We start from the raw sequence: 10167 nt of genomic DNA on the forward strand, positions 1-10167 counted from the left end.
CACACCTCCCCCAGCGCTGACATTAACCCCCCCACACACCTACCCCAGAGCCGACAACCCACCCACAACTACCCCAGAGCCGACATTGACCTCCCCTCCGCACACCTACCCCGGAGCCGACATTAACCCACTCACAGCTACCCCAAGGGAATGAGAGGGAGGAGCTAATCAACGCTGTGCATCGGGCCAGTGGCGTAGCCAGAGTTGCGGGCGTCCGGGGAAGAACAAAATGTTGAGCCCCCCACAACCATTATATCACAATTATATAGCCCCCGAAACCCTCAACGGTCGCTAATGTTGCGGGCTCTGCAGGGCCCCAGGTGGGCTGGTCATCAGGGTCCCTTTACTTGTACCTCCTCCCAACTCTTCTTACCTGCTGCTGCTGGGGCATGGCCTCCGCCACCCCCTCCCGTGATGTCTGCCATATGCCGCCCCTGGTACAGCTGATACTCATGTAAGGGGCCCCTCAGGCTGCCCAGACCCCTCACATGGGTACTGGCCGTACCCCCCTGATGGCAGACATGTCAACTCTCCCAGACGCTCCGGGAGTCTCCCGCTATTAGATAGCGGCTCCCGGGAGATAAACATTTTCTCCCGGAAAGGTTTACTCTGCTCGAACTTTTCCCTGCTCTGTTTTTTTTTTCTGACATCGGCCACTGTCAGTCAGAAAAAAAAACAGCATATGAATGCATACCTAGATTCCTATTGGCTAGCTGATGCACCCGCCCTCTGATGCTGTCAATCAGCAGAGGGGGACCTGAAGTTTTCCATCAGGTCCTCTTCTAGTGATTGACAGCAGCAGAATACTAAAAAAAAAAACCCCTCCAGATAGCAAAGAAGCGGATGGGGGGGCAGAGGACTCCTCCCTGAAATGAGAAGGGCACCTCCCTGAAATTGCTTTCTTCAGGTTGGGATCCCTGTGATGGCGGTGTTCTATCAAAGTTTGGGACTACGTTAGAATATGTCACTGGTGACGTGGTCACATGTTTTAATGTAATCCCGCCCAGTTTTTTGGCAGTGGAATGTGTGACCGCCAATAGGTGAAGCATATAGGCCGGTCAGTCTAACATCGGTAACGCCCTGGAACAGCTGAGAGAGCGTTGGAATGCTTGACCTAATGGCGGGCACACATTCCACCGCCAAAAAAATGGGCTGGATTACGTTAAAATGTGTGAAAACTTTGATAGAACAGAAGCCCTGTATGTATCATTTAATCAGAGAAATAGATTATAATAGGGAACATTACAGTGGTGGTTGTTACGCCACTGCATCGGCCATAGCGGCCGTGCGGGCTGAACACAATCAGGCTGATTGTGTTCGGCCCGACATGCCCTATGGCCAGTCCGGCCCTGGTGGAGGGGCACACAGGGGGGCAAGCAATAACCTAGGGGGGACAATTGCCCCCCATCACCCCACTGTAGCGACACCACTGCCTAAAATTTGGGATGTCCCGATACCGATACTAGTTTTGGTATCAGGGGCAATATAGGGCGTGAAAATGCCCGGTACTAAAGGCTGATACAGGTCCTTTTAATTTTAAAATTAAAGTTCGGCTACCTGAGTTACCGTGCTTGCTGGGGATGAGGTACCTGGAGGGTAGCCTTCTTGGGACCTCGGCAGCTGTCTTTTACAGTCCCTGTCCGGACGCACCTCCTGCTGCTTTGCGGTCCCTGCTGAGACAGGCACAGCCCCACACCACCCGTAGAGCCCTGGAACCCAGCATCCGCTCACAGAGCCCGGCACGAGCTAGCCACACACCCGCACCATCTGGAGAGCCCTTCACCTCCCGGAGAGCCCAACCCACACATGCAGCCCTGGTGAGACCCAAACACAACCCTGGTGAGATCAGCACGCAGCCCTGGTGAGACCGCATGTATCCTTGGTGAGACTCGAACGCAGCCCTGGTGAGACTGCACGCATCCCTGGTGAGATCTGCATCCAGCCCTGGTGAGACCGCACGTAGCCTTGGTGAGACCGAACGCAGCCCTGGTGGGACTACACACAGCCCTATATAATTGCTGTATAATCATGGATTGATGGGATCAATGATTATACAGCAATAGAGAATAGCAACTGGCTATAGAGGACTACAAATCTCAGCAATCCATGATTGCTGGTTGGCATTCTCCATTGCTGAATAATCATGGATTGCAGAGATTTGTGGTCCTCTATAGCCGGTTGCCATTCTCTATGTTGTCTAATCATGGATTGGTGGAATCTGTAGTTCTTTATTGATGGTTGCCATTCTCCATTGCTGGATAATCATGGATTGCAGAGATTTGTGGTCCTCTATAGCCGGGTGCCATTCTCTATGCTGTTTAATCATGGAGTCATTTACAGTTCTTCATAATTATAAAGAAACTGCCCTAACATCATTACTCTGTATTGTTTTTGAAAAAATTTCACATGTCCCTTTAAGAAAAAGTATCGGTAATTGGTATCAGCAAATACCTGAGGGAAAGTGCAGGTACTTGGTCTTGAAAAAATGGAATTGGGACATCCCTACCTAAAATTGTAGAATATGTAAATCCTATATACTCTGTACTGCAAATAGAATAAATGTCATACATACTGTTAATATGTTAAAAATGCATAAAATTAGATCCCCCTACTCTAAATACTAGCAATAAAATGTAATGAGATGTTTCTGACCTTAGCTATCCCTCCGCACTACCCGCTGTACCTGCTGTGGCATGAAGCTCAATCCTCTTGAATTAGAATAATCCCCTGATACTGTTCTGGATTGTACTCACTTGCAAAGCATAGTCTGTAGATTGTATTTGAGGATTTGCATGGGGCTTTGATAGTAGCTGCCTTCAGCAATTCACATCACTATCATTTCATTAATGAAAAGCCTTTAGCTAGATGTGAGCTTATTTTTATGTGTCAGGTCAGAAATAAAGCCCTTTATATTCTTCATTTTCATGTATATTTACTTTATATTACAAAACTCTTTATCCATTTATGTATATAAAAATAGACCTTTTGTAAAGGTATTACTTTAAATGTAGATTGTAAGTCATGCATCTGATGTATTGTAAAGTAGGATAACAGTTCAGAGACAAGTAATGTATGGAAAGTTTTATCTAAAACACTAACATCTGCACGTCTGTTTACAACCCATTTTTTGATTATTAATAATGTGCAATGTCACAGCTGGCGCTGGCCTTAGCGCCAGCACCCTCTGTCCCTCCAAATGTGTCTCCTGCAACAGAATAATAGGAGGCCTGTACGGTTTTAAATACTGAAAGGAAGAAATAGAAAGGAAGAAATACCAAGGAACGTTTGAACTTATGATTTAGAGCTCTCACATTCCACCAGACAATTCTTGCTGAGGTACCTGCCATCCTGTATCCACCCAAATTAAAGTGATCACATTAGGGCCCAGAAACTCCAGTGCCCAGAGATCCCTGGTAAATTCAGACCAGCTTAAGCTGCCCGGAAGGAAACACATACCCTGTTTCCCTGAAAATAAGACCTACCCCGAAAATTAGACCTAGTACTATTTTGGGGAATTGCTCAAATATAAGACCTACCCTGAAAATAAGACCTAGTTGTGACCATTGTCAGGGCAGGTTGTGGCATAAGGGGGAACTTGAAGAGCCGCGGAAGAGAATCAGCGGTGCCAATGAATGGAAAGGTATGGCACCCCTGATTGCCCTGATCACCCTATTCTTAACTTTGCCATTTTAGATTATTTAATTTGGATTTGCATTAACTTTGGATTGTTATACATTAACAAAAAAAACAAAAAAATAAGACCTACCCCGAAAATAAGACCTAGTGTGTTTTTGGAGCCCCCAAAAATATAAGACAGTGTCTTATTTTCGGGGGAAACACGGTATATATGCAGGAATCACACAGCTCAACATAACAAGTATAAAAAGCCCTCCCCCCTCCCCACCCTAACCCACCCTGCTTTCTTTGGCAAACACAGGACCCCAACATAACTCCGAGAAGCTTAATCCCAAACTAATTTCAAAGACAGCACCCGAGGAGGGCTGTCGCCCCTGCAACCCAACACCTTCCCCTATTCCGGTTCGATCAACAGGCCCAACCTGTATCTAAGGAAATTCACCCTACGTGAGGAGTCTCCAGCTTTTTCCACACCTCACCAATAGTGCACAAGGGGAGTCATTATAGTACAGTGCAGGCATTAAACAGTGGAAATGATCCAATGGAGTAAAATCTGAGCAATAAAAGAAAAATGAACTGAAAAACAGAGATGCAATATATAGAACAACAAGGGCAGGGTGTCTAGTCTACGCACCCCACCACCCCTGAGTATAAAATGTTAAGGCTGACAGCTTAGTCACCATTACAGTCTCGGATCCCCAAAGTCATCCAAAATAAAGAGCATTCACGTTAGGATGTCAACTGGGTCTCCTCAGCGCATCCTATCCAGCCAGTTTGCTGCTGCCGTCGAAGTGTCAAAAAACTGAACTGTTCCCTCATGTTGAACTCTCAGCTTACTGGGGAAGAGCATGCTGTATTGCAAACCTTTAATCCTGAGGTGGCGTCTGACATCCTGGAAGGAACGCCTGCGCTTCTGTACATCTGCCGAAAAGTCCAGGTACAAACGGATTACTGTATTTTCATGGTGCAAATCAGGAGAATTCCGGGCCGCAGCCAGCACAGCGTCTCTGTCCCTATAATTCAGTAATCTTGTCAGGAAGGGTCTTGGTGCAGCCCCCGGAGGAGGGTGACCAGCAGGTACTCGATTCGCCCTTTCGACCACAAACGTGGCGGGGACCTCCGCCACTCCCAATACCTTCTTAAATAGGGATTCCGCAAACTGTACTGGGTGTGCACCCTCTGCAACCTCTGGCAGGCCAATAATGCGGATATTATTTCTGTGCATCCTGTTTTCAGCATCCTCCGCTCTCGCAGACAATGTGTGCACATTGCAGTTCAGTAATGGAGGTGGTATGCTCCACCACCATGTCCTCTAGACACGATAGTCTATGCTCAGCCTCAGACAAGCGCCCCCTAAATTTGTTCAGGTCACTGCGGATGAGGGTACACTCGATCGCAAGGTGATCTATTTTGGTAGTGAGTGCCACCACACTGGCCTCTGTAGCTGTCAGGATAGCAGCAGTCTGTATTTCTGGCTGGTGCCCAGACTTCTGTGGGGGCGATGGGGCCAGCCCCTCCTAAGCCACCAGCAGTTCCCCATCCATAACCGCGCATGTCTCACTCACCACCTTTAGAAGTGCAGAGAGAGATTCAGGCAAGATGGCGGGTGTTCCGTCTGCGGCTGCAGCGTTTGTTCCCGGGCGTGGAGGATTTCCTGCACGATTTTGAGGGCATACTCCAGCGGAGTCTCAGCACCGTACCCCCAGCAGGTCAAGCAGAAGAAAAGTCCCCTAACAGGATGGATTTGTCGGATGGATCGTGGTAAGGGCAGCGGAGCTCACTCACACGTCCTGTCCACTTCACATCCCGGCCACGACCCCGAAATTCAATAATCATTTCATAATGTTACTATTTAATCACAGGCAGCTCTATACACAACAATAGTTTCGCTGTACCTCCGATTTGGCACATTGGTGACCTCACAACACCTTATCTTTTTAATTTTTGTGAAGTAAGAAGGGGGCAGCAAGAAGTCTTTTGGTACTGCCTGGTATCTTCTGTGTCTATATTAGATGTCACTCTACAGCTCTCCAAGGCAAGGTGGTAGCCTGGAGGAAACAGAGAGAGGAAAAATGTATGCATTAATTTTTTAGTGGCCCAAATAAAAGGACTGTGTGTAGCATCTATATATATTGAGCATATGCTTTGATATACAGTATTTGTACTGTACCCGGAGGTATTAAATGGCTGACAGGCTGCAGGAACAAACACTGGATGCATGGTTTTGAAATCCTTGTATACATGGTAAAACAATGTCAATTATTTGGCCTTATTTATATACCTAGATGTACCCACTCTACCCCCTCAACAGACACACGCATTGTTTTTGTGCAACACAGATATATGCAAGATATAAGCAATCTGACATTTCTGTAATATGCTTAGTTACTGCTCATGTACCAGCACTACAGCTAAGTTTCGGTAAGTGCTGGTACTACTATGCTTCTTTAGATAATTACAGGTTGAGAAGAAAGCAATGTATCTTGAAGCATACTGAAAGCATATTATTAATGGATGGTGGGAGCTCAGAGAAAATGCATAATGGGAAACACTGGTGTACATGTTTTTATAACCATCCACATTACTTGGGTGGATCTAAGGTTTCTCTTTCAGTGGCGTAATTCCCGTTTATTACATAACTAAGTGTTTGAACATTGTGCAATAACCTAGAATAACCTACACAAGTCCACAACACCCTGTCAGCACAATAATCGGAAGCTATTTATTTAAAACAGAAAGCCAAAAAAGCAATTTACTGCTGAGTTTTAGGGAAAAATATTATAAACAGGTATAGTCATTAGCATAGCCAAGCTTAAAGTGACATTAAACCCTCAGATTTCTTTAACATAAACCAATACTGTAATGTGCGCCTTACTGTAATCCATGGTTGTTTCCCTTCTCTTTGCTGCTCTTCCTTTTAAATCTGTATCTGTTCTCATGCTGAGCAGAACTTCTGTTTTGCAGCAGACTGCCTTGTCTCAGGAATGGATACACGGTGTCTGTGTATAGGTTTGTATAGGCTTGTAACCTGAGCCAGCACTACAGGAAGAGGCCCTAAGCTGCAAAGGGAAGTTCTCCCCAAGCATGAGAAGACATGAGGATTTAAAAGGAAGAGCAGCAAAGAGAAGGGAAACTACCATGGATTACAGTAAGGCACACATTACAGTATTGGTTTATGTTAAAAAAATCTGAGGGTTTAATGTCACTTTAACTCCTGACAGATATAAAAAGTGATAAAAAATAGTAAAGTGTTCACTAAAATATAATTGTATTTTTTATAGAACTAGAATAAGTAATAAGTATATGAAATGGTTCTGCTATAAGCCTCTGATCAAACAGATTGGGAAAGGAAGCTGAAGCACCTTATGGCTCTATTGCATTGTTAGCCTAAAGCTGCCCATACACTTTACAACCATTGCACGACTTTCGTTGTGCGATGGTTGTAAGGTGATTCAAATTCCGTACGAACTGCCCATCTTGGACAGAAAGATCATCCCGCTGAGGGGAGGGGAGGGCTTGCCGATGATTGCAGTGCTGAGCACACCGGCCCGTGCGGCTTTCGTCTTGCGATCGCGCTACCATCCCACCGAAAATCGTACGATTTTCGGTGGGTTTTCTAGCGTGCTTCTTCAGACGAAAGTTGTGCGACTGTACAGTAAATGCGGTCGCACGCTGCCCATACACCTGCCGATTATGGTACGATCGCGGGATTACATAATCGTCAGGTGTATGGGCAACTTAACACTGTTAATATGTTTACAGGAGGGGAGAGTAGGGCCCATTTACACCAGCCTGCTCTGCTGCAGTGTATTAAGTTATAATTAAGTCAAAGGGATTTTAACCACTTGAAGACCACGGTGTTAAACCCCCTTCCTGGCCAGGCCATTTTTCAGTATTCAGCGCTGCGGTACTTTTACTGACGTTCATTCAGTCATACAACGCTGTACTGAAACAAATCCTATACCATTTTTTGGGGACAGATAGAGTTTTCTTTTGGTGGTATTTATTCACTACTGGGGGTTTTTATTTTTTACTATACAACAAAAAAAGTACCCTAAATTTTGAAAACAAAAAACGCTTTCCCTATGAAATGTTATGAAACATTTATTATCACCCCAATTTTTTGGTAAAATATAAAAGATGGGGTCACGTCGGGTAAATAGACACCAAACATGTAAAGCTTTAAAATTGCGTGCACCCGCGAAATTGCAGAAAACGACCACACCCAAAATTTTGCGACGCTTTAAAAGCTTTTACTTCTCATCAGTTTAGTGTTATCAGTAATTAATGGCCCTAAAATTATTGCTCTCATTCCAACGTTCGTAGCGATATGTAATATGTGCGGCACATAAGGCGGAATCGTTGCTTTCGCACGTTGGCACACCCAACGCATGTTTGCCTGTGTATGTGGGGGGGCGGGGGACTTTAAAAAAATGTTTGTGTTATTTTACAAAGTAAAAGTACTTCGTATTTTGCACGGTGCCATCCGTGATAGTCATTGCGAGCACCACCGTTCTTATTTGGCCAGGACTGCTGTAAGGTGTGCGGAGAGGACCCCCACCACCTGAAAACTTGTGTTATTTTACATTTATTTTATTTGTGACTATTTTTTTAGGATAGTAGGAAACCAGCTGCACTCCTCACCGGAATAATAATAAACCTGCAGGGCAGGTGGGTGCTTGTAGCGACCACGGACGGCACCGTGAACAATACAGAAGTAGCAGAAATTGTCACCAGCACACCAAAAGAGATTACTGAATGGCAATTTGTCATTAAACGACTTTTTGCTGTAAATCTTTTTGGTGTGCTATTGACAATTTTTGCTACTTCTATTTTTTTTAGCTTCTTTATTTATTTTTTTATGCTTTAATTTTTTTAAACTTTTTTTTTTACACTTAACTTTATTGCAATCACAAAGGGGACTAAGAAATCTCCTATGTGGTAGCCAATTCACATGACAGGTCCTCTTTATGGAGATATCAGGGGTCTCCAAGACCCCTAATGTCACCTAGGGACCCCCAGAGAAGCTGATAAAGCAGACATCTGCTTCAGCAGCTTCTCACCGGTGTTCTGTAACATCACTTCTGCAGGAAGTGATGTAAAATACATCACTTCCTGCATTCGGGGACCGGAGAAGAGATCAAAGGGAGATTGTGTATGTCATCTCCCTTTGATCTCCACTGACAGCATCGCCGTGCCGATCCACAGTGGATCTTGGGACCGGCAGTGGCAGCGACAGAGACGGCGGGAGGCGAACACCCGCAGCTACCAAAGGCGACCGCGTGTCCATAGAGACGCCCGATCACTTGAACGTAAACAGCCAGCGATGGCTGTTTACATTGCTGACAGTTTGCCCACTCATGTGCGCGCTGGGCACCACGCACGAGCGGGGGGAGGGGCAGGACGTCTTAAGACGCCCTCCCGCTCCTATAAGGCTCCCGTCCGGCCGTTCAGGAACGGCCATGGACGGGAGGTGGTTAAGCTATTTCAAATGCTGAATAAATCACTTACAATGGATGCTGCTCCTTGATGTTTAAAAGTTTTAATTTCCTGCAGAATCAGCTGGTCCCCTGAGCACTGGTCCTGACTTCCTGTTTTAGAGTGAATCCTTTGTTAAGCAGAGTGCTATGTAGTCACCCTTGCGTGTGTGCTAATAAGTTGTGTGTGTCTCCACAAACACACAGACACACCACATTAAGCTACTTCCCTCCCCCCTGGTCCCCTCTCCTTAATACTCAATACTTTAAACACACTCTCATTAATGCCTGTTGTGCTAGAGCCGCACATTTATTTAAAAAAGCTGCCCAATGCACCACCACAAAATTATGCATGCACCATTTTTGGGAGTCCAGGTGTGCCAGTAAGGTGCGTTGGTATGCCATTTAGAATGAAGGGCACTGCATTGTACCAACACATAATGTGCCTTACTGCAGCACACTGATGTGAATGGGCCCTGAAAAATTGTGATGTCGCTACTTCATTCCCCAATCATATAGGCTGGGGTGGGTCCTTGACTAAGCTGTATTGTTTAACAGCAGTATATCCTGCAGAAAGGTCTAGGATGTGGCTTTGCAATCTGGGTTGCCTGGATCACAAGAATGGATGGACGAATCGTTTCACAGGTAAAACATGTCAAATAAATGTATTTTAATGTTGTATTTAGTACTTTGCCATGAGTTAAGCTCTAAGCATGTTTTCCTACAGCAGAGGTTAAAACACTGTGTAAAAACACTGAAAGCAATGTAATGGAAACATATACATATTTAATGTCTAAAATACAGAGTGTATATACACTATATTGGCAAAAGTATTGGGACACCCCATAGATTCAGGTTGTCCAATTACCTCCATGGCCACAGGTGTATAAAATCAAGCACCTAGGCATGCAGACTGCTTCTACAAACATTTGTGAAAGAATGGGTCGCTCTCAGGAGCTCAGTGAATTCAAGCGTGGTACCGTGATAAGTTGCCACCTGTGCAATAAGTCCATCCATGAAATTTCCTTGCTACCAAATATTCCACGGTCAACTG

This window comes from Nanorana parkeri, unplaced genomic scaffold (assembly GCF_000935625.1).
Source record: "Nanorana parkeri isolate BGI_ZX_2015 unplaced genomic scaffold, ASM93562v1 scaffold301, whole genome shotgun sequence".
Taxonomy (NCBI): Eukaryota; Metazoa; Chordata; class Amphibia; order Anura; family Dicroglossidae; genus Nanorana; species Nanorana parkeri.